Genomic DNA, 26,249 nt, shown 5'->3' with positions numbered 1-26,249 from the left:
AAAAGGTATTTTGAGATTTTTAAAGGACTCGCATTTCATCCATCCTCACATCACTAAAAATTCTTTATGTTGGTTTTTGGGGTTTTTCATTATCCAAAAATATTAAACAAGGAAGAAATCAGAGAAAGTAATGAGGGCATGAAAACAGGGGATTAAAATGAAATGGCTCTTTCAGTCTATGTTTATGGTGATTCTGGATGTTTGGCTGTCTCCACAGAATACCCAAAATTGAAATTGCAAGTTTATTTTCCTCTCCCTTCCCTAATATTCCTCCTCCTAACAGGAACCACCCACTGAGGCACTTTTGAAAACTTTACTTTCTGTTTTCTGCATACTCCTCCCAATGCCTTAAGGAGAAGATCAGCTAGCCTTTTCCCAGGCATCCTTCCCACATCATTGTTTTATTTCGTGGCAGGATTAAGCCAGCAGAAGCAATGGTGGGGAAATTTTAGGGAGTAAAGGCTAGCATAGATAAGGCCTTGTTAAACTCTTTTGTTTTCATAGGCTTTGTCTACACAACTCTTATTTTTCAAATCTCCATTTGCTGCATTCCCCCTAGTGCAGTAATAAGGGGATCATACCCACATCCCACTTTTTAGGGATCGTCCCTCCTTTCAGACCATGGTTATGCACGGAAATGTTTTTATTCAGTTTGTAAAATCACAATGAAATGTTTTGGTCAGATGGGCTGATGTGACCGAGGCACACTAGCTACAGGAAGGTAAAAATGATCGAAAGCTACAGTTTGTATCCTCCAGGCCTAGAGCCATCCAGCTACTGGGCTGCTACAATTTAAGTCCAGCTGCATAAGGCCCCAAAGAACCATTCTAACAGCCTGAAATCACTGTTTTAGATGTATCCCAGCTATACCCTCTTTCCCCTGTACATGTCACTATGCCATCATGAATTACAAAATGGCACCCATGATGGGACGTGAACTCAGCACTAGCTTTGTTCATTTAACTTCTATTACAATAGTGCCTACAAGTCCCAACCAAAATTGGGATCCCCCATTGTGCTAGGCACTGTACAAACACAGAGTAATAGACAAAGAGCATACAATCCTATACATTTTTCTAACAGGACAGTATGTAATACACTGCCTTAGTGTGGTTATGTGGTTCTTTCCCCTTATGGGCAGGCCCTATCCACTATTACAATTTGCTACTTGCAACTTACTCCTTGAGCTCAAATCGTAGGGCTGGTGCTGAAGGTCTGTTCCCTTTCAGTCCTGTTCTTTTTGCGGATACAGACTAACACGGCTGCTACTCTGAAACATGTCCTAATATGTATGTGGCAATGGTGCACTCAACACGCATGTACAGTACTGCACCAACAGGAAACCAGGCCTTTCTATGGTTAAAGTAAAACATTAGTCAGTTATACCCGTGCAGCAGCTGAGTTCCAAAATGATTTTTTTTTTAACTTTGACTTTACCATCCTCTGATACAGTTAGTGAAAGCCCCTGTTAGGAAATAAAGCAGCAGCTGAGTATTCTAACAAGTGGCTTGTTAGTGAGGAATGTCCTAGCTGTAAGTATGGAGTAGTCTTGTCACTTTTCAGCCAATCCTATGAGGATAATAAGTAAGGAGGACAAAATGAGTGCAGCCCTCCTGGGCCTCCCCTTAAGAGTTTAAAAGCAAAATATTGATTTTGAGTTACCCTGCTTCAACTCAGCTTCACTCTCATGATATTTTTATTCCCTTGTAGATTTCTGAGTCCATTTGTTTTTTAAAAAAATCACTGGCAAAACTGTGGTGTGTCCATGTAACATTCCTGCACCTAAAAATATGGTCAATTGACACCTTGAAGGTTTCCAGGCAACTGTAACCATTTGTGACATCTTTAGTTGCATCTCCAGGATGTTCAAAACAGATAAAGTGGATGAATTGATTTTAGTTGTATAAAACCTCGACAAAATCTCTTTGTGGCCATCTAGTCAGTCTCCTGACAATTTGTAGAGTATTTGCTTATGCCACGAATCTGATCCTTCACGCCTCTCCACTTTGTTTTCCAACTTGAGCCATTCTTTTCCCAGTGGTGGTAGAGGAATTCACCTAAAGTAAAACACAATGCTGTATTCACTGCCTTGATATCATCAGCTCTGACTACAGGCATTCCAGTATATTAGAAGTTTGATTCGGAGGTTCATCCTTGGGACTATTAAAATAACAATACTAAGAAGAAAAACTCTATTTCTTACTTTAACTCACTCCTATCCAATTTACTTCCCCTTGCCTCCCCCACTGCCCCATCACACAATTTATTAGTCTTACAGGGGCTGATCCAAAGTTGAGAGAAGTGGATGCAGGTCTTTCCATTGACTTGAGCTGACAATGAATTGGGACAAAATAGCAACACTTAGTAAACTTTAATAATTTCACTGTTGTGCAGAATTTGACTCAAGTTTGATCACATTAGTGATCATATACAATATATATTTTTAATGGATACATCTGATTGTATCTAACCAAGGGCTCCACACTGGTAAAATATGAGTGCAGTGATGGCAATTAACATATAATAAACAGTAATTCCAATGTATAATAAGTGGAAAATTATATCAGAGATGGGGACTTGTGGGATGTGCTGTTGGCCGAGACAACATATTGACAAGCTGCAGTGATAATACTGCTAAATACTTTAAGAAACATGAAATGCCCCCACTTAGTTAGAGAGAAGCCAATAATGAGTTGTCACAGAAATCAATGAATCCAAGCAAACCACAAGTGTTTTTATAGCCAGCAATCAAGTTAATAAGTAGAGGTGCATGCAATTCAGAGAGGCCTTGATTCAATAAAGGACTTAAACACATGTGTAAATCCCATTGACTATACTGTTTGTTAATATCCATTTAACCCATCTAGTCTGACTGGCAGCACAACACAGGCCCTAGAATATCACTTAGTAGTTCCTCCTCAAACCCATAATTTCTGGCCGATCTAGAATATATTTCTTAGAAAGACATCCAACCTGGATTTAAAGATTTCAGGTGACAAAGAATCCACCACATCCTTACATTAGCTGATATTCTAATGTCAAAAAGCACCTAGAAAAACATTCCCCCACCTCTAAAATAGCCTTCCTCATAGAGTGGTGGGAGGTATCTACACACTTTTCAAGACTTCTTTACTTCTGTATCCATTATAAAGAAAGAAAAAAGAGCATGAACCCTATTTTTACTTAGCAGGTTCCTTCAAACACCAATATTATGTGAATGTTTTTAGCTTCATTCTCTCCCCACACACATGGAAACCAGTCATAAACATGCAATTATGGAAACTGTCGGGATAAAGGAATTGTTTGGAATCCATTGCAAACCTGATTCTCCACTGCCTTGCATATTGTGTAGTCATTTTGCACAGATGAACATGACTGTGAGAGGGTAGAGACTCAAGCCCAGAGAGTTCCAGTTTAATATAAAAACAATGCTTACCAACTCACTTTTGTGTTTTCACTTTTTACACAACAGTGATAAGATGAGAAACCACATGGGCACAGATAGGTCCCAAATAACCGTGGTCAATCCATAGGCTGTATCTACATTCGAGGTAAGGGTGTGATCCCCTGCTCATGTAGCCATGGTAGCATGGGTAGTGGCAGCAGAGACATGTGCTGAGCATATACCCACTGGTTTTAAGTAGGGGTGGACTCAACATGGCTCAGCTGTGCCTCCACAGCCACTACCATGGTTACCCTGCTGTTTAAAACTGCGCTAGCTCAATGAGAGCTAGGACAAATATGTGTACACAAGGAGGGGATTCCACAGATTCCAAGGCCAGAGGGACCATTGTGATCATTCAGTCTGACCTCCTGCATAACACAGGCCATAGAACTTCCCCAAAATAATTCCTGCAGCAAATCTTTTAGAAAAACATCCAGTCTTGACTTTAAAATTTCCAATTCCAATATCCAGTTTCTTTGCGTTTCTCATTCAACTATGAAGACTTTGCTAATCTGCATTTATTCTTTATCATTTTATTTAGTCTTGATATTCCTTTTTTCTATTGTCACATTGCTTTCAGCTTTATGAAACTGGCCCTTTTAAAGCTTTCTATGTTCTGTTTGAACATTATAAATATAATCAACTCATGATCACTTGTACCTAAGCTCAGGGGTGAAGGTAACTTAAAGGACTTCACCAAGGACAAGTCATGCCTAACCAATCTGATTGCCTTGTATGATGAGATAATTGGATATGGGGAAAGCAGTGGATGTGATATATCTTGACTTTAGCAAAGCTTTTGATATGGTCTCCCACAGTATTCTTGCCAGCAAGTTAAAAAAGTATGGATTGGAATGAACGGACTATAACATGGATAGAAAGCTGGCTAGATCGTCACGCTCAAAGGGTAGTGATCAACGGCTCAATGTCTAGTTGGCAGACGGTATCAAGCAGAGTACCCCAGGGGTCAGTCCTGGGGCCAGTTTTGTTCAATATCTTTATTAATAATATGGATGATGGGATGGATTGCACCCTCAGCAAGTTCGCAGATGACACTAAGCTGTGGGGAGAGGTAGATACAGTGGAGGGTAGGGATAGGATACAGACTGACCTAGACAAATTGGAGGATTGGGCCAAAAAAGAAATCTGATGAGGTTCAACAAGGACAAGTGCAGAGTCCTGCACTTAGCACAGAAGAATCCCCTGCACCACTACAGACTGGGGACTGACTGGCTAAGCAGCAGTTCTGCAGAAAAGGACCCGGGGATTACAGTGGATGAGAAGCTGGATATGAGTCAGTAGTGTGCCCTTGTTGCCAAGAAGTCTAATGACATATTGGGCTGCATTAGTAGGAGCATTCCCAGCAGATCGAGGGAGGTGATTATTCCCCTCTATTTGGCACTGGGGAGGCCACATCTGGAGTACTGTGTCCAGTTTTGGGCCCCCCACTCTAGAAAGGATGTGGACAAATTGGAGGGAGTCCAGTGGAGGGCAACAAAAATGATCAGGGGGCTGGGGCACATGACTTACAAGGAGAGGCTGAAGGAACAGGGCTTGTTTAGTCTTCAGAAGAGAAGCGTGAGGGGGAATTTGATAGCAGCCTTCAACTACCTGAAAGGGGGTTCCAAAGAGGATGGAGCTTGGCTGTTCTCAGTGGTAGCAGATGACATAACAAGAAGCAATGGTTTCAAGTTGCAGTTTGGGAGGTCTAGGTTGGATATTAGGAAACACTTTTCACTGGGAGGGTGGTGATGAACTGGGATGAGTTATCTAGGGAGGTGGTGGAATCTCCATCCTTAGAGGTTTTTAAGGCCTAGGCTGACAAAGCCCTGGCTGGGATGATTTAATTGGGGATTGGTCCTGCTTTGAGCAGAGGATTGGACTAGATGACCTCCTGAGGTCCCTTCCAACCCTAATATTCTATAATTCGATGAAGCGAAGTTGGGACTGCGCAGCCTCCTCTCCCCACAGAGCCAGCAGATCCAACAATTCAGGTGTGCTCCACGCAGGAGAGTGTTTGCTGTGTGGATCCACCATGTACAGCTGGAAAGAGGTGATGTGAGCTCTCCACGCCTAGCAAACAGGAAGTGGAATTTCAAATAATCTCAGGCCTTTAAAGGGGGAGGAGCAGATGTCATGTACCTGGGTGCAGGACAGTGGAGTTGAAACTGCTGACCAGAGCAGTCAGGATAGGCACACCTTCTGGAGGCCATTTACAGTTACATAACCAAGCGCGGTGTCTACACTGACACTTTGTCAATATAACCTTGCCGCAAAAAAGCTCTGCGTTTCTTGTCGAGGTGGTTTTATTTTGTTACCAAAGCAGGGGAGTTCTGTCGACAGAAGCAGCATTGCAGTTTTGTCGATGACACCTGACTTTTGTTGAGAAAGCTGTGTAGTGTAGACAAGGCCTGAATAACTCCACCTTTGTGAGAGGTGTAGCGCTTAAGTCGATCTAGTTACATCAACACAGCGTCAGTGTAGACACTGCATTCCTTACATCGACTGTTGCTGCCTTTCAGAAATTATCCCGCAATGCCCAGTACTGGCAGTTAAATTGGTGGCTGCAGGGCCATCCTTACCCATACGCAAACTACGCAGCTGCGTAGGACACCAGGAAATTTGCTCCAGCGGCCAGCCCAATCCTGCTCCCACCCCTGCTCCACCTCTTCCCCAAACCCCACCCCTGCTCCACCGCAGCCCCACTCCACTCTTTCACCTGAGCTACGTCCCAGGGGACTGCAGCAGGGGTCGGGTCCACCCTGCAATCACCAGGCGGCAGAAAGTGGAGTGACCCAGTCCCAACCCGCTCCACTCTACCGGCTCATGTTGGGGGGGGCAGTTTCCCCCTTGACCCTCAAGCCTGCTCCTGCTCCCCAAAGATCTTGGGCACAGCCCACCTCCCTGCAGAGGTCTGGGGACACCCCTGGGTGGCTATATATTCACATACCTTAGGTCGACTCTATTTTTTGCTGTAGACTTGCCCACAGAGTTTTCCTGCCCTTCCCACTAGAATCACCAGATTACACTGTGCTGACCATAGAGGTGAAGCAGATTACTTTCCCTCCTCTTTTGCATGTGTGTGTGTGTACAAACAGCATAAGCAAATAGGATTTATAATGGTGCTGTTTCACAGTAAGGATGGGTGGCGGGTATCAAAGGCTGGGGGAGGCTGAGCTTCCCCAAACAGCCCTGCGTGGCCCCACCCATGCTCCGACCCCAGGTCTCCTCCTGCTTCCCACCGTGCTCTGCTTCAGCTCTTCTCCTGTGGCCGGGACTGGGGCTCGTGTGGGCCAGCCTGCAGCCAGGGACTCCAGGTAGCTGAAGCTGGTGCTCACGCCACCATCCCACATGGTGCTCCAAGGCTGGGGGCCGCCTGTCCACCCAGCACTCCGGGACTGGAGAGGGGCTGTGCCGCACACCCACCCAGCACTCCATGGCTGAGGGGGTCTATGCCTCCTGCCCGACACTCTGGCTGTGGGAGGGGGCATGCCACCCACCCACCAATCTGGCACTCTGGGACTTGGGGCCATGCTGCCCGTCCACCCAGTGCTCCGGGGCGGGGTGGGGGCCACACCGTCCACCCACATGCGCTCTGGGGTGGCAAGGGGGGCTGGCAGCCACAGGGGGGCTCTGGATGGGGTAGGGGGGTTGGAGGGGTGGGACCTAGAGCAGAAGCGATGGGATGGGGGCTAGCCTCCCTGATCCCGCAGTTCACCCATCACCCATGCAGTGAGGCCTGAGACTCTATTGCAGCTTATGGCCAGATGAAGTATAAAAGAAACCGTCGTAAATTAATACTGCAAGACTTGTTCAGTTTGGGGAACATGCATTCTTGTCTTGAGGGCTGTTGGGAGTTTTCTTTCAAGCTGTTCCAATTCACTTCTGTGACTTGTATTCAACCGAACAACATAAAACAAAATGCATTAGATATTTCCAACTGCTGGATTCTTCCTTCTGCTTGTGCTAACAGAAGAGAGCAAGAATGAAAAAAATTGGTGTAAGGAGCATGGAGAAGGGGGGAACAATAAACTCCATGGCATGCTTGCGACCTCTCACCCCCCCCCCTTTCCTGAGCCCGAAAAGGCTCTCCGAAGCCAAACTGCAGGATGGACATTCTGGTGTGTTTGCAGATGTGGAAAGTAGGCAAAGCTGGAGAACAGCTGCTGTCTGTGGCTGGCTTCCCTGGTGGATTTCTGACAGGAAACTGTGTGGGAGTTAATGCAACTTATAGAGCAGAATTTCCTCTACACCTTCTGTCCTGTTGCAGGGGGATGGGGAATGCAAACAGTATAGAGAGAATCCAGTGGAGAAAGTAGGGCCAAGAGATCAAGGTGGCTCTGTCTACTGACACTTAGGGTATGTCTACATTATGAAATTAGGTCAATTTTATACAGTCACTTGCGTACGTCCACATTAAGTTGGCAAAGTGCATCCTCACTACCATGACTAGCATCGACTTACAGAGCATAGCACCGTGGGTAGCTATCCCACACTTCCCACAGTCTCTGCTGCCTATTGGAATTCTGGGTTAAGCTCCCAATGTCTAATGGGGCAAAAACATTGTCACGGGTGGCCTGAGGTGGAACTGGTCAGCTGGGGCATACTGTTTCTTTGGAAGCAACCGATCTGTGAATACTGTGAGTGCTCCAGTTGACCAGGGGCTGGCCACTCCATGGAGACCCTCAGAGCAGAGGGGTTGGAGTGTGCCAATCACTAACCTGCAGAGTTACAGCGGGGCCTGGTTTGGAGGTCAGAGAGAATGGAAAGATGCAGGGAGCCCCTGGTGTGGGCAACATGTGTGGACTACTGAAGCAGTAAAGTGTGTGACCCCTTATTTCTAGAATACGTGGTCCAAACTCCATTTTTGGTGTGATTCCATTCACTTCATTGGTGTTAGACCATGGACTAATTTGGCTCGCTGTTATTGACCATATTACTGGGTTTATAAAAACTTGTTATAGAAACCACCAAAAAAAAAGTTTAGTCATTGGTTTATTTTCCTGTGAATGATAGTAACAGTTCAGCCTGCAAAAGCTGATGTGATTGTGAACTATTTTTTTCAGCTGTCACAGTCAAATGCCCTTTGCATTTATGTTCTGTACAAAATTGCTTTAACAACCTTAAATCTCTATAACACTGTTTATAATTTAGGGTATATATTTAATTTTTCTCTAACTTGATTTTTTTAAGAATATTATATTAATGAGACAGTCTCCAAGCTTGTTAGCACAAATTTTCTTTTATCCATATCTTATGTGTATTTGCAGAACCTATAAAGTTATATTTCGCAAAAGAAAACTATTAAAAATGTAAGTATTCTGTGAAACGTTCACACTTCAGTGGCCATAACCTTGTTCTCTCTTGCCTTTTGCTGTTTTTCAGCCTTTAAGATACTGTCTATATTAATTACACCAATTCACATTTTCCATAATGAAGACAGGTCAATTCAGGCTTTCAATACAGAAACCTGGCCCTGGCCAGAGGATGGACTGAACCCATATGCAGCGAAACACTTGATCAGTGCTTTTGCGGAATACACAGCAATTTCTGTAGAATTAGAACTCTCTTTAAAAATAAAAAATGTTTAGGTTTAACGTTTGCAAAGAAAGGCTTTAGTATATGGAACAAATTTAAACTTATACTATGCTGTCTGACTGAGTCTTTAATTAGTCAGATAGCTACATTAGGCTTGATTTGCCATAACGATTGTGCAAGGTGCAAGGCAGTAGAGAATCAGGCCCAGAAGCTCTGAGAGTTGAATTTCCTTACTGTTCACTCTGAAACCTAATGGTGACAACTGGCAATCAAACTTTATTAACTATGTTACTGCTGATCATTTTAGCAGAACTATCCAGCAACCCTGGAAATTTGAATAGAGTACCATGTTTGACCTTTATTGACACTGACAGCACCATATACATTTACAATATAATGGGCCTGATTCTCAAGGGTGATAAGCAAGCAACTGCCAATCTCATTTTAGTCAAGGCCTGAAAAAACAGATATCATATCAAACATGGCAGTGGTCAAAAAAACACCTGATCCTGCAGTCCTCACGGAGACAAACCTCTCTATGTAATCCAGGTCGGTATTTATTTCTTTGCATATCGCTGGGGTATATGAACATCTTACACATTTTAAGAAATATATACAGAAGGATCACTGTGTATCTCTCGCTCCTTTCTCCTATGGGAAAGGATTTTATTGGGTTCAGTGAGAAATTGCATTAACGCGCACACAGATTTTTTGCATGCAAATCCAGAGGCTGAGAAAAAGATAGTGTGATGAATATGCTAAGCATGGAAAAAGTGGTTTATCATTTGGAGTTAAGTTATAATGTGTTTAAAAAAGAAAAAAAATCAAATACAAGTTTATAACATTTAAGCAACAAGAGATAGAAGAAAAATGAGAGGCAGCGGGGTTTTTAAATGCCATTGAAAATAATCAATTATAGCTTGTCTGTATTTTAAAAGTGGTCACATAATCCCTGGTTAGGAGGATGAGAGGTGCCCAGACACAAAACTAGTTTTGATAGGAGAGTTGGGGTGACTTCAAAATAAAAATGTAGGAAAGGTCAGGAAATTGTCATCCTGGTGAGATCCAGTCAGCTGGAATATTGTCTCAAAGGAACTGGTGAAAAACCAGCTAAGCCATTTGAACCAGACTGAACAAAATTCTAGGGAATATACTATAGCCAGGTTCTCAACATGGGGGTCACAAACAGCTGTCAAGAAGTGGCAACAAAGGTGTTCTTCCCATATTACTAAATTGGAAGTGGATCTGAGCTTATTTCTGGCTAGATAGAAGGGAGAATCTGTGCTTGGAAATGGTTAAAAACTATTGTACTATAGTGACAATCCTGCACTGGCTGGAGATGGACTAGAAGGCCTCTGCCAACTATAACTTCTGTTATATCCAGCCACATGGGATAAACCCATTTCTGCTAAAATGATCTGCAGTGAAAGATATCGAGATGGATATTTAAATTATCCATCAGGATTAACTCACCACTGAGATAAGTGATGAAGTTCACCTCTCTGAGCACTATTATTTCCAGGTTGGTTGTCTATTTACAAAATAAGTAAAGACCTGATCCAGTGCCCATTAAAATCAATGGAGATACTGCCATGGTCACTGGATCAAGCCTTTAGGTTACATCTACACTGCTGCTGGGAGTGCACCTACCGGACCAGGCAGACAGACTTGCCCTAGCTTCGCTTGAGCTAGTGCTCCAAAACAGCAGTGTAGACATTGCAGCATGGGCGGTGGTTCAGGCTAGCTGACCAAGTCCAAGCACATCTGACCCACTGAGTCTGCGCTGGAACAGCTAGCCTAAGCTGCCTCCCATCCCACAGTGACCACACTGCTACTTGTAGCGCATTAGCTTGAGCTAACCCAAGCTGGGAGGTGTGCTCCCAGCTGCAATATAGACATGCCCTGAAGGGCCTGAAGACTCGTTTTAGCTGCAATAGACTTTTACTCAGGCTCTAATTGCACTGCACTGGTTCTTGTCTGGAAGGGTCTATTTGCAACCAGAGACCTTGTCTCCAGTAGGACCCAGGACATTTGTATCTACGTTTCCCATCATTGCTACTCCTAATAAGAGCATTGGTAGAGACAAGGCCCAGCGGCACTTGCATTTTAGGTAAACCCACTTTGAGCAGGGCTAGATCACACAGTGCTTTAAAGCGTTGGTGGCTTCCTGGAGCACTGTCTACAACGGAGCACTGTCTACAACAGCACACCCACCGTCGAGTCTTCCACTGGAGCTGATCCATTGATAGCAACAGTGGAAAATTTTAAGCCAAATTTCCTAATGCCGATACAGCCACACAACTTATTTTCTAATCAATGCTTGCATTTTTACAGAAACGGAAGGAAGTGCAGGGACAGTGATTTGGACCATGCCAACTCAGTGCAACCCCAGTCTGTACTGTTTTTCTTACAGTTTCTTCCCTTCCTCCTCTAACACTTGCTTTTTTTCTTCTCCTAGCTTTACAGTGATGCCACTGGAAAATAGAAATGAAGTTATTTTTAAAAGATCACACCAAGGAATGTAGCTTCTTTTTTAAGCGTTCTTTGACATCAGTTGACTAACAGCTGTAGAGTAACTCTTCAGGGCACCGATTGTGTTCTCTGTCAAGGGACGCTCGTCTGCTTTCTCATGTGAGTCGTCTATTTTGTAACTTTTTTGAAATTGTATTGTTAACTAAAAACACATGAACTCAAATTGAACTAATAAAAAGAACTGTCCATCTCTTCCCTCACTGTATGGTTTTCAAGAAGAGATGAATTGCAGACAGGCTATTTAATTTAAAAAAAAGAAAAGACATTTCCTTTCTCTGTTCAGTTTAATCCCTAAACATTATTTACAAATATTTTTTCTTTAGATTGTTTGTCTATGGATTGAATAATGAAATCAAGCAGTTCTTATTTAGGGTCTGATCTAAAGCTCATTGAAATCAATGGGCTATGGACCAGGCCCTTACAACAGGAGAAAAGGCTAAAAGATTTTGCCCATATTGTATTGAAGGAGATACAATATGTATGAATGAATATATTTTGTCCATGAACATACATACTTTTCTTGGCTTTTTCCCTAACCCTTGGACAATTGGGTGCTGAGATGTGGATATGCAGTGTGCTTACTAGCTTGTCTTTAATGAAGAGGTGTTTCCTCTCTCTCAGCTGTCATTCTTGGCCACATCACAGATTCTTTCAGACAGAAAAATAATTGGCCATTTTCTTTGAGCTTAGAAGCGGGAAAACCATAGGGAATTGTGCCATGTGTATAAATCTGAAACAATTATTATAGTGGCACCCACTAGCATCTCCTCAGACCTAGGGATTCAACCTTCCATTAGCCTCCCATATTTCCCAGGCTTTGTCACTCAGCTGTAAGTACTTGCATGATGTTTGGCATACATTTTCATGAAATTTAACATACAAGGTCCAAATCCTCCAAGGAAAAACATATCCCTTTCTGAGCTGTTATACGATGGGACAGACATGCCAGTCTCTCCCACTGCCCAATCTCCTTTAACTGAATTATTTCAGGATATCTGTCCAGATTTTGAATTGGCTTGTTTTGCTCTTTCCTTTAAAGAAGCAGTTTTAGACCTAATGGGCTGTTCTACTTAGGGGCGCCTGCAATTTTTCCCCTTGGGTGCTCCAGCCCCGGAGCACCTCTGGAGTCCGCACCTATGTTTACAACCATTTTATAGTGGGTTTTGTTTGGTCAAATAAATTTATTAGTCTCTAAGGTGCCACAAGTACTTCTGTTCTTTTTGCAGATACAGACTAACATGGCTGCTACTCTGAAACCTATATAAAATTCAGACTCCCTCAGGGGGTCAGAGTTCCCACTCCAGTTCTCTAGCCCTGTGAAGTTATCCAGTAACATAAAGGAAGACAAAACTTAATATTTCCAAGTTAGAAAACAAGCAGAAATAAACTTACCATGTGGGGAGCAGAGGGACCTTTTCAGACATTCTTTCCACGTCAGAAGAGTGAAAAATGGCACCAGTATAACAATTGTTCCTTTGTAGGTCACATTTAAAGCGACCACTTTCTTCACAATTTAGTTCACTTCATTGTATTAGGACAGGGGTAGGCAACCTATGGCACGCGTGCTGCCTTTGGCATGCGAGCTGATTTTCAGTGGCACTCACACCACCTTGGTCCTGGCCACTGGTCCGGGGCCTCTACATTTTAATTTAATTTTAAATGAAGCTTCTTAAACATTTTTAAAAATCTTATTTACATTACATATAACAATAGTTTAGTTATATATTATAGACTTATAGAAAGAGACCTTCTAAAAACGTTAAAATGTATTACTGGCACGTGAAACCTTAAATTAGAGTAAATAAATGAAGACTCGACATACTACTTCTGAAAGGTTACCAACCCCTGTACTAGGATATTGTAGCCTATATACTGCATCTATGTGGGCAAAAAAATCAGATGTGTATTTCTTCATTGGCGGCTGCAATGAGAGAAACTCTAGTATTAACAGGGTTCAGGTGTTTTACCGCTGTTGCCTAATGTCTGAGTCTTCTTGGCAGTAGAGTTTCCTCCAGGTGAATGACATGTCTGATTTTTGCCAGTATAAACACACCCGCCTTGTCTACATTAGGAAGATTAGGATCCCTAATTCTCGACTAATGTAGCCCCTCTGGTGGTAGCACAGTAGAGTAGACAAGGCTCTTGACAAATATTTTGAAACCTGAGAGCTTAAAGTTGGATTCTTAAATCCTTGTCTTAGCACTTATATAGCACTTGATTCTGAGCACCCACAAATGCCAATAAAGTAAATGGGAGCTGCAGGTTCTGAGCACACTTGGAAATCAGGCCTTTTATACTTAGGTGCCTACATACAAATTTAGAAGCTTAACTTTATGTAATCAGGTGTTTTAAAAATGGGCCTTTGTGTTTTTTCCCAGGCTGTCCTCTTTTGCCTTGTCTTGCAAATACTCACATGAGTAACTTCGGAGCTATTTACGTACATAAAACTACTCTGGTGTGCAAGTGTCTGAGAGACTGGATACTTAAAAATGCATTGTTTTAATTAACAAATAAATGGAACCAGGAAAGCACACTAACATGATCGTATACAACACAGTAACTTCAAAGTCTCATGTTTAATCATCCCAACTGTCTGCAACCAGTCATTTCAAACTGTATGACCATTTCACGGTGCTTTTTTATAACAGTCTCCTCTGTGATCTTGTTAAAAGTTTGCATTTGTTTACTTTTTACATGGTTGAACTATTTAGGAATGTGTAAAACATGAGTGAAGTATATAGAATAATTAATATCCTTATGAAGTACAGCAGTTGCATATAGTTATCTATTAATAGATATTCTCTATGTCCTAATAAGGAGGAGAGGATGGAAGGTGATAAAATACTGGTAAGCTCTGATGAGAAACAGTCAAATGAAATAGAGTCCCATTCAAAAACATCACATAATGGCAGACAGCTAAAAAGTGGTAATTTTTTAAGTGCCTATATCCAAATGCTAGGTCTAAATAATAAGTTGGGTGAACTCGAGAGCCTTTTATTAAATGAGAATATTGATACAATAGGCATCAGAGAAACTTAGTGGAATGAGGATAGTCAAAGGGACACAGTAATACCAGGATACAAAGTAGATAGGAAGGACCAAACAGGTTGTGGTGGTGAGGGAGTGGCACTATATGTGAATGGAAGCATAGAATCAAATGAAGTAAAAATCTTAAATGAACCAAAGTGTACCGTTGAATTTCTATACATAGTAATCCCATGTTCTATAATAAGAATATAGCAGTGGGGATATATTACCGACCACCTGACGAGGATGGTGATAGTGACTGTGAAATGTTCAGGGAGATTAGAGAGGCTATAAAAATAAAAAACTCTATAATAATGATGGATTTCAGATATCTCCATATTGACCGGGTACATGTCACCTCAGGACGGGATGCAGAGATAAAGTTTCTTGACACCCTAAATGACTGCTTCTTGGAGCAGCTAGTCCTGGAACCCATAAGAGGAGAGGCAATTCTTGATTTAAGTTCGAAGTGGAGCAAAAGCTCTGGTACAAGAGGTGAATATAGCTGGACCGCTTGGTAATCGTGACCATAATATAATTAAATTTAATATCTCTTGGCGAGGAAAACACCACAGCAGCCCAACACGGTAGCATTTAATTTCAGAAAGGGGAACCACACAAAAATGAAGATGCTAGTGAAACAGAAATTAAAAGGTACAGTGCCAAAAGTGAAAACCCTGCAAGCTGCATAGAAACTTTTAAAGATATCATAATAGAGGCTCAACATAAATGTATACCCCCAAATTAAAAAACATAGTAACAGAACCAAAAAAGAGCCACCATGGCTAAATAACAAAGTAAAAGAAGCAGTGACAGGCAAATAGGCAACCTTTAAAAAGTGGTAGTTAAATTCTACTGAGGAAAATAGAAGGAGCATAAACTCTGGCAAGTGAAATGTAAAAACATAATTAGGGAGGCCAAAAGAGAATTTCAAAAACCAGCTGGCCAAAGACTCAAAAAGTAATAGCAAACATTTTTAAATACATCAGAAGCAGGAAGCCTGTTAAACAACCAGTGGGGCCACTGAACGATTGAGATGCTGAAGGAGCACAGTAAGGCCATTGTGGCAAAACTAAATGAATTCTTTGCATCGGTCTTCATGGTGGAGGCTGTGAGGGAGATTCCCAAACCTGAGCCATTCTTTTTACGTGACAAATCCAAGGAACTGTCCCAGATTGAGGTGTCATTGGAGGGGAGGTTTTGGAACAAATTGATAAAATAAACAGTAATAAGTCACCAGGACCAGATGGTATTCACCCAAGAGTTCTGAAGGAATTCAAATGGGAAATTGCAGAACTACTAACTGTGGTTGGTAACGTATCATTTAAATCAGCTTCTGTACCAAATGACTGGAGTACAGGTAATGTGAAGCCAACTTTTAAAAAGGGTTCCAGAGGGGATCCCGGCAATTACAAGCCAGTAAGCTTAACTTCAGTACACAGCAAACTGGTTCAAACTATAGTAAAGAACAGAATTGTCAGACACACAGATGAACATAATTTGTTGGGGAAGAGTCAACGGTTTTTGTAAAGGGAAATCATGCCTCACAATCTACTAGAATTCTTTAAGGGGGTCAACAAGCATGTGGACAAGGGGGATCCAGTGGATAGACTGTACTTAGATTTTCAGAAAGCCTTTGAGTGGCCCTCACCAAAGGCTCTTAAGCAAAGTAAGCTGTCATGGGATAAGCGGAATAGTCCTCTCATAGCTAAAAGATAGGAAACATGGGTAGAAATAAGAGATCAGTTTTCAGAATGGAGAGAGGTAAATAGTGGTGTCTCCCAAGGGTCTGTACTGGGACCAGTCCTATTCAACATATTCATAAATGCTGTGGAAAAAAGGGATAAACAGTAAGGTGGCAAAATTTGCAGTTGATATAAAACTACTCAAGTTTTGTCAAGTCCAAAGCAGACCTCAAAGAGCTACACAGGGATCTCTCAAAACTGGGTGACTGGGCAACTAAATGGCAGATGAAATTCAATGTTGATAAGTAATGCACATTGGAAAACATAATCCCAACTATATATGTAAAACAACAGGGCCTAATTTAACTGTTACCACTCAAGAAAGATCTTGAAGTCATTATGGATAGGTCTCTGAAAACATCCACTTAATGTACAGCTGGGAATAAGTGACAGGGGAGGGATCACCTGTTCTGCTCATTCCCTCTGGGGAACCTGGCATTGGCCACTGTCGGAAGACAGGACACTGGGCAGTGGTTTCTCCAGGAATTGAAATGGGGGGAGGTCGAATTTACGGATGGTGTGTGTGTCAGGGCCAATGAGGGGTGAGACTGAGGGTGAAGGTGGGGTGAGACTGAGGGTGAAGGTGAGGTGGCACCATAGTAAAAACTGAAAAATATTTCATGACCATTTTATTAGATTTAACTCATGTTTTAAAATCATCACACAAATTAAAAGTTGGCTACTCAGCCTGCTATGAAGCACTACGCCTACATCTTTCTTGGTTTCTTGTTATAATTTTGCACAACTCTGTTAATGAACTTCTTGAATTCAATGTGTTCATCTTTGGTGGCTTCTCCTGTGTCTGGTACTTCCATTCCTTCAACTGATATGCTCATTAGTTCATTCACAGGATCAGGCAGAAGGTGACTCCTTTTAGAACACAGAATTCTATTCAATGATTAAAAAGAAGGCTCAGCTAGGGCTGTTGTGACTGGGAGTAGCAAGAGATGAATTCCTACTTCTTTCATCCCAGGAAACAGAACACAAAGATCAGGTCAAGACACTAGTGATGATAAAGAAGTTGAAGTCAAATCTTCATTCATTCATCGTATGATATTCCACTCTGTGTTCAAATTATCTGTTTTGTCCTGATCACACGGGTAGTGCCTCACTCAACTCTTGGTGTTTTATAAGACAGGCATCTGTAAAAGCTGGGTGGAGGTTGAGTAGAATCTAGAAGTCACTGTTGTAGATTTTTAAGAATCAAGTCTGTGTACTTTTGAAGTTGTCTTAACAAACACTTCTTGTCCAATTCACTTAAGGATTCTATATAAATTGCCTTCATTAGTCAACTTCTGGACTGAAGTCTTTGCTTCTTCCAGTACTTTTCCAATGGATAGCTCTGATCTGGACAAAGATCTACTATTGTTGTAGCAGATGCCTGGATGGCATTGTTTAATGACCCAAGTGGTTTCAACAGTAGACTTGCAAGACAGAGAATGGCAATAGTCTTCTCTGAACATAGTAGCAAAAGTAATCCACCAGCCTCACTACTTAGATTCATTCCCTCTTGGTAGATACTTTCCAAAGCCAGTAATAACAACTGGAGTAATTTTAAGACAACAGCCAAGGATCGCTCATGAGAAAGCCAACAAGTTTTCCCAGGTTGGACTAATTTGAATTTCAGTCCCAGTGTATCTTCTATATTTTCCAAGATATTCAGTCTTTTTGGACTCTTACTGAAAAAAGAATATAATGAAGACATTAAATTTAGAACTTTTTAAATGTCTTTTGAAGATTCTGCAGCTTGTACTAGTGCTAGTTGGAGAAGATGGCCTCTGCAGTGTGTATAGGGGAGAGATTAAGGTTACACTTTTCTCTGAGCAAAGCTTGTACTCCACCATGTCTTCCAGAGAAGTTTGCAGCTCCATGAAATGCACAACAAACCATCTGTTTAGGGTCCAATTGACAAGCATTTAACTCTAAGATGTGAGTTGTCACAGATGCAGCCGATGCATTTCTAGATTTTCAAGTTATAGAAGACACATCTACTGGCCTACCACTGACATCAAGATAATGTACACAATGACTTAATACTTGATGCCCATTTTCACTGGTGCCTTCATCAGCCATGTATGCAAATTTTTTGAATGTGGTGGAGAGTTCTTCACTTTTTCAGCGGTTGAGTCTTTCACTGTTGCACCGCATGCTTCTAGCCAATCAGTTGAGTTTCTTGCAGAAAGATAGTGAGCATTTGCTGGTCTTGTTCGGAACCAGTGTTCAACTTCAGGATGAACAACTGACAAATGCATTTACCACACACTACAGACTGGAGGCCAATGTTATCTCTTGCTTAAATAGAAAGTTTGTTCGCATGAATTGTGTTGTGTCTTCAGCATTCTTAACAGCCTCATTAAGTACTTCTAAAATTGGCTTTGCAAGTAGGCTTATAAAGGCTTTCTGCATGTTGATGCACTCCAGAGGCCTGGTGTTTTGCAGCCTTTTCACATAGTTTGTCACCATTGGCTTTGCTGATCGGTTTGACAAACCAAGCTCCTCCACTTTTACCAATTATATCATTGGGAAGCTTTCCTTTTTCGTAAGCTTTTTTGCAAGAGGTGCACCAGTAGCCATATTTTGTAACTTCAATAAATGGGAACACTTTAACTGGCAAACATCTAGAACTGCCTTTAGGTTTTGGAGACACTGTTTCTTCAGTAGGTAGCTGTATTTGTGCTTCGGTCTGGTTGGATGTAGATATACCACTTGAACCTTCAGGTGACATGTTGATATGTTCTTGGTTCTTGATGTGTTCTTCACCTTGATTAGTTTTTGAGGCCTTTGAGTGGAAAAATTGTTGTATTGTTTTTTGTCTTTTCATTTTCACTTTGATCGAGAATGTATAAAAGAGATATAAATAAAGTAAATGTTTTGTTAGGATAATGCAAATTTAACATAAGGATAATCCAAGTTATACCAAAACACAACAGTAACAGGTCTAGATTTCTAAAAAAAATAATTTTTTAAAAATAAATAATTTAAATTGACTTTTGAAAAGTAAGCCATTATGGGATAAAAGGGAAGTCCTCTCATGGACAGTAAACCGGTTAAAAGATGGGAAACAAAGAGTAGAATAAATTATCAGTTTTCAGAATGGAGAGAGATAAATAGTGGTATCCTGAGGGGGTCGGTTCTGGGACCATATACTTTTCAACATATTCATAAATGATCTGAAAAAGGGGTAAAAGTGAGGTGGCAAAATTGCAGATGATACAAAACTACTCAAGATAGTTAAGTCCCAGCAGACTGTGAAGAGTTACAAAGGGATCTCACAAAAAACTGGGGGACTGGGCAACAAAATGGCAGATGAAATTCAATGTTGATAAATGCAAAATAATGCACATTGGAAACATAAATCTCAACTATACATACAAAATGATGGAGTCTGAATTAGCTGTTAACACTCAAGAAAGAGATCTTGGAGTCATTGTGAATGTTCTCTGAAAACATCCACTCAATGTGCAGCGGCAGTCAAAAAGCAAGCAACAGAATGTTGGGAATCATTAAGAAAGGGATAGATAATGAGACAGAAAATATATATTGCCTTCTATATAAATCCATGGTACATGCGCACCTTGATACTGTGTGCAGATCTGGTCACCCCATCCAAAAAAGATATATTGGAATTGGAAAAGGTACAGAAATGGGCAACTAAAATGATTAGGGGTATGAAACAGGAGGAGAGATTAAAATGACTGGGAATTTTCATCTTAGAAAAGAGACACTAAGGGGGATATGATAGAGGTCTATAAAATCTTGACTGGTGCTTGTGAAGAAAGTGAATAAGAAATGTTATTTAATCCTTCCATAACACAAGAACTAGCAGTTCACCCAATGAATTAATAGGCAGCAGGATTTTTAAAAAAAAAAAGTACTTCTTCACACAACACATAAAGTCAACCCATGGAACTCTTGCCAGGAGATGCTGTGAAGAAAAACTATAACAGGATGAAAAAAATAACTAGATAAATTCCTGGAGATAGGTCCATCAGTGGCTATTTAGTCAGGATAGGGAGGGATGCAACACCGTGCTCTGAGTGTCTCTAGCCTGTTCCCAGAAGCTGGGAATGGGCAACAGGGGATGGATCACTTGATGATTACCTGTTCTGTTCATTCCCTCTGAAAGCACTTGGCCTTGACCATGTTGAAGACAGGATACTAGGCTAGGTGGACCATTGGTCTGACCCAGTATGACCGTTCTTATGTAAAAATTAATTATAATAATAAAAATGTTTAGTACAGAAACTACTCAACATAATGACCTCTCAAGATAGCAACGATGTGAGATAACAACCCTGGCAAATACTGCATTTTAAAAATCTTGGCCTACTACGAAACATATGTATGTAAGTTTCCATTCCTAGTCACAAATCTAGCATTCTGGAGCAAAGTCACTAAAATATAGTCCAACAAACAAATGTTTATTTAATGTGGCCCTCACTTTTCCCTCCACCGCACCCCACGCACCAGTGTTGTCCTTGGTCAGTGGAGACTCAGAGTTCAGAGGTGCTTTTACGTGAGTACACCTCCCAGTGGAGGTCAAGAAGGCACCTTGCTCGTTCCTTCAGCTGCTCACTGTCTGCTCTGGCCACTGCTGTTTGTTGTGCCACCATTCACTCCACCACTCTGTTGCCAATAGCCCTGCTCAGTCACCTTCTGCTGCCACCTACTACTGTGACCTCTGTGAGTTGGTTTCTTGGGGTTCCTCCCAGCTCTCAGTGATTTCAGCTGAGCTCTCAGGGGGGAACCTTGCTGCTAGTGCAGTCTGGGCTGTTTCTTCCACAGGAACACTGTCCCCACAGCAGGGCTAAGCACTTAGACCTGATTTTTTTTAAAAAAAAACTGTCTGGGGATTTGTCCTGCTTTGACTAGATGACCTCCTGAGGTCCCTTCCAGCTCTGATAATCTATGATTCTATGATTATCAGTGATTTCAGCTGCAGTGGTCACTTAACAGAACAAAAGACTATCTATGGAGCCTAATCAGCTCTGTCTTTAAACAGTGGAGAGGGACAGGTCCCCACCCTCTCTCTTGATGCCTCAATCAGCACAGGCTAAGGACAGTTCTACTGCCCTTTACTCATACAATAAGAACATTTCATTCCCTTCTCCCCACATTCAAGTGATTTGTAACCCAACCCCTGCCACCTGGGCAACACAGCTCTGTTTGCTGGATACCTAGGTAGATTAGGTGTGAATGTAAATACAGTCTGGTCCTGAAGCCTTTCCCCCCAGCCCCAGGTCATCACTAGCTGTCAGGGACAGCTCATTTAGATTTTGCTTACAAATCATCATTTGAAATTAGGTTAGCCAACATCACCAAAATGAATGCATTGACATTGTCATAAAAAACAACAGCTGTATAAAAAAGCTAGTTTATGTTTATACTTTTCAAATCTATTATACTTGTTCAGATACACATATTTTATCATACACTGTATATGCTTTTAAAGTGTGTGTTAATGTTTCAATTTCAATTCAAATTGCCAAACAGTCACTAAATTGGCATGTAACTAGTTCATAAAACTGGGGGGGAAGGGGAAATTTGGGCAGGGGGATGTAGGGAACTCACTGACACTGAGTTAGCTAGACCTTTTGGTCTGACTCAGTCTGGCCCTTCTTATACCTGCAAAGCACTTGGCTGGAGGGGCTGGTGGCCTGGGGACTCTCGTAGCAGAAATGACTGTCCAGCAGAGGGCAGGGAGTAGGAAGCTGGGGCAGGGCCCTGGGAAAGGAGACCCAAACACAACCCTGATCAGCCCCACAAGCTGCTCAGCCCTACAAGGTGAGCTGGGGAGCCAGCCAGCAGGTGGGAAGGAGGGGAACGAGCTCGCCCCGGCACAGACGCAGCGGCTCCAATGGGCTGGACACGGGGGTCCACTCCAGGGGCCTGCGGCTGGATTGGTGCTCCAGCCACGCAGTGCGGCCTGTGGGGAACGGCTCAGGAGCTTGTCAGCATGGCGGTGGCGGGAGGGCTGCCGGCTGCCTCACACTCCCCACGCAGCCAGGCCAGCGCGGCAGCGGGAGAATAGGAGCCACTGCCCCGCTCCACCCGCTGCTAGGGACCCGCCCCTTGGGCTGCCTCTGTCCAGCGCGGCCCAGGGGCTCTTCTGTTCTCCTCCCCGGAGCGCGGAGCCTCAGCTCCCCCACGGGAGCTTCAAGCCCCGGCCCTGCTGGAGCTTCGCACACTTTGTGTGCCAGGTCCGCCCACCTTGCGTTGACAAGCCCCTTGGCTGCCATCATTTGAGCCATGCACGAGTCCGAGTCTCAGGGGTAAGGGCCTGATCCTGTCCTGCGTCCTCGGGCAAAATCCTCACGGGCTTGAGTAGGAGTCTCACAAGAGAGCGGGGTAGAGGGCTGCGTCCACAGCCGCCGCCTACCTACAAACTGGCCATAGACACTGGGTGTGTGCGTCCATGTTCCACCCCACATCCCTTGCACACGTATTGGCATAGGCGTCCACAGCTATATTATAGTGGGTGTGCTGCACACATCATAGATATTATGGACCTCTTTATTTCACACCTTTATCTACAGAGCATCCTAGTACAGGATGTCTAATGCTCGCACCTTTGTAGATAGATAGATTAGATAGCTATCAATATCAAGTATGTATGTAGCGGGCACATAGAAAGAATGTAGAGAGAACATTTTATATATCGTTCAAGATGTACTCAGACATACACTTTATCTCCCTGTGCGTGCCTAATGGTATATATTCACTCTGGAAGACTCTATAAGATTCACTCTGGAAGGCTGACAATAATCTGCTGTTAATTTCAGATCATGCAGGGACCCTTTTTAAAGCGTCTTATTTCCAGGCAGTGTGTATCAGTGAGAAACAATGTGCTTGTAAGGATTGAGTTGTATAACACTGAAAACAAATAGTTAAATATCGGAAGCTGGTTCATGATCTGCAAGATTTACTCAGAGACACATATTTATTTCTCAGGGATGACATGGATTAGGGACCATTACTTTACCTCAGGCTGCTGTACTGTGATCAGTGTTAAGGAGAAGGGGGAGCTGTAGTGAGGGGTTTGTGTTAGCCTCAGGCAAGTGCATTTCTTGTAAATCAGCTGATAATCGAGAGCTCTTTGCTAAACTTCAGAGATCTGAGTAGGTTTCATATAGAAGGATGGAAATTTCTAATCTGTATGACACTTTGGGGAGGCAGATGGTTCCTCTTATGTAGGTTTCTCCATTGTTTACAATCCAGTAGATGCACTCAGAATGTTTCCAGTCTGCAGACTAAATGGACTGGGCACAGATCAGGAATGTGTAGTTCATAGCAGCTGAACAGTGCGTTTGTTCTCTGTCTTTTAAATGAGATATTATGCAAATTAATAAAAACGTGTATTGACTACTGAAAGAGATCATGCAGAAGAAAATGAGAGAGCCAAACAAATGAACTTTTAAAATCTATTTACAACTTTTATTGATACTTGTTAAAAGCATAAAACCATTACTGGAAAGATTCCTACTGACCTGATGAGAGGTCAATGCTAGTGTGTTTAGAGAAGCTTTCCATTAACTTCAACGGACTTTGGATCAGGCCCTCTAAGATTAACCTCCATCAGAATTTGTACATAAGAACGGTCATACCGGGTCTGACCAAAAGTCCATCTAGCCCAATATCCTGTCTTCTGACAAAAAGAACAGGAGTACTTGTGGCACCTTAGAGACTAAAGAGACTAACAAATTTATTTCAGGCATGAGCTTTCATGAGGCTACAGCTCACTTCTATCGGGATGCATAGAAATGGAACCACACAGACAGGAGATTTATACATACAGAGAACACGAAAAGGTGGAAGTATGCATACAGTGGCCAATGCCGGTGCCCCAGAGAGGGAACAAAACAGAACATAATCAAGTGATCCATCCTCTTGTTGCCCATTCCCACTTCTGGCAAACAGATGCTAGGACACCATCTCTGCCCATCCTAGCTAATAGCCACTGCGATGGACCTATCCCTCCATGAAATTATCTAGTTCTTTTGTGAAGCCTGTTATAGTCTTGGCCTTTCACAAACATTCGTCTGGCAAAGAGTTCCACAGGTAGACTGTGTGTTGTGTGAAAAAAATACTTCCTTTTGTTTGTTTTAAACATGCTATCTATTCATTTCATTTGGTGACCCCTAGTTATTGTGTTTATGAGGAGTAAATAACACTTTCTTATTTACTTTCTCCACACCAGCCATGATTTATTAGATCTCTATTCAATATTGCCCCTTAGTCATCTCTTTTCCAAGGCTGAAAAGTCCCAGTCTTAGGGCTTGGCTACACTGGAGAGTTACAGCGCTGGTGGTGGCTTTACAGTGCTGTAACTTACTCCCCGTCACACTGGCAAGGCACATACAGCGCTGTATCTCCTGGCTACAGCGCTGGGTTGTACTCCACCTCGATGGAGAGGAATAAAGAGAACAGCGCTGGTGCTGCAGCGCTGGAGTGCCAGTGTAAAACAGTGATTAATCCTTACTACGCTGTAACTGACCTCCAGAATTTTTCCATAATGCTTTTAAGTAAAGATAACACTCTGTTTTGTTGTGAACTTGGGGCTCCCAGAGCTGCTTATCTAAAAAACAAACACAGCTACTGTTTGCTCAAGCAGAGGCAGGCAGGGGATGAATGTTCACAGCTAGTGTTTGCTTGAGGAGAGAAGCAGCACGGCTTGCGGGGAGGGGGGGGAGTCCTATTTTAGGAGCAGCTGCTTATCTGGTCTGTGAGGAAAAAAACAAAGCTATTTTGCATTTAGTGAATGAGAGAGGGGTGGGGGAAGGGGTCGGAATTGCAAGGCAGGGAGCTGACACAGTGTCAGCTCAAAAATCCACTCTCTCTCTCCCACACACTCCCTGTCACACTCCACCCCACCCCCCTCTTTTGAAAAGCACGTATTGCAGCCACTTGAATTGCTGGGGTAGCTGCCCGTAATGCACCACTCCCAACACTGCTGCAAATATTTGCAAATGTGGCACACTGCAGCGCTGGTAGCTGTCAGTGTGCCACACTGCATATCATTTTCCCTACACAGCTGTACGAAGACAGCTTGTAACTCCCAGCACTGTACAGCTGCAAGTGTTAGCAACCCTTATAAATCTATCCTCGTATGGACCGTTCCATATACTAACATTTTGTTGCTCTCTCTGACCTTTTCAATTCCAATATATATTTTTGAGACAGGATGACCACATCTGCACACAGTATTTCAGATGTGGATGTAACCATGGATTTTATACAGCGGCAATATGATATTTTTCCCCTGTCTAATTATCTATCCCTTTCTTGATGATGCCCAACATTCTGTTCACTTTTTTGACTGCCGCTGCACATTGAGTGGATATTTTCAGAGAACTATTCCACAATGAATTCCAAGATCTCTTTCTTGAATGGTAACAGCTATTAGACCGACAATATTTATATGTATAGTTGGTATTATCTTTCCAATGTGCATTACTTTGCATTTATCAACATTAAATTTCATCTGCCATTTGTTGCCCAGTCACCTAGTTCTGAGAGATCCTTTTGTAGCTCTTCACAGTCTGCCTGGGACTTAACATCTGGATTAATTTTGTATCATCTGTGAACTTTGCCACCTCACCATTTTACCCTGTTTCTAGATCATTTATGAATATGTTGAACAGCTCTGGTCCTAGTACAGACCCTTGCGGAGCACCACTATTTACCTCTCTCCATTCTGAAAACTGACCATTTGTTTCTACCCTTTGTTTCCTATATTTTAACCAGTTACCGATCCATGAGAGAACCTTCCCTCTTATCCCATGACTGCTTACTTTGCTTAAGAGCCTTTGGTGAGGGATCTTGTCAAAGGCTTTCTGAAAATCTAAGTACCCCCTTAGTCACATGCTTGTTGAGTCCCTCAAAGAATTCTAATAGATTGATGAGGCATGATTTCCCTTCACAAAATCCATGTTGACTCTTCCCCCAACAAATAGTGTTCATCT

The sequence above is a fragment of the Chelonoidis abingdonii genome, chromosome 2, assembly GCF_003597395.2.
Source record: "Chelonoidis abingdonii isolate Lonesome George chromosome 2, CheloAbing_2.0, whole genome shotgun sequence".
NCBI classification, from domain to species: domain Eukaryota; kingdom Metazoa; phylum Chordata; order Testudines; family Testudinidae; genus Chelonoidis; species Chelonoidis abingdonii.
The sequence above is the reverse complement of the archived record's forward strand: the minus strand, read 5'-3'. Positions refer to the sequence as shown.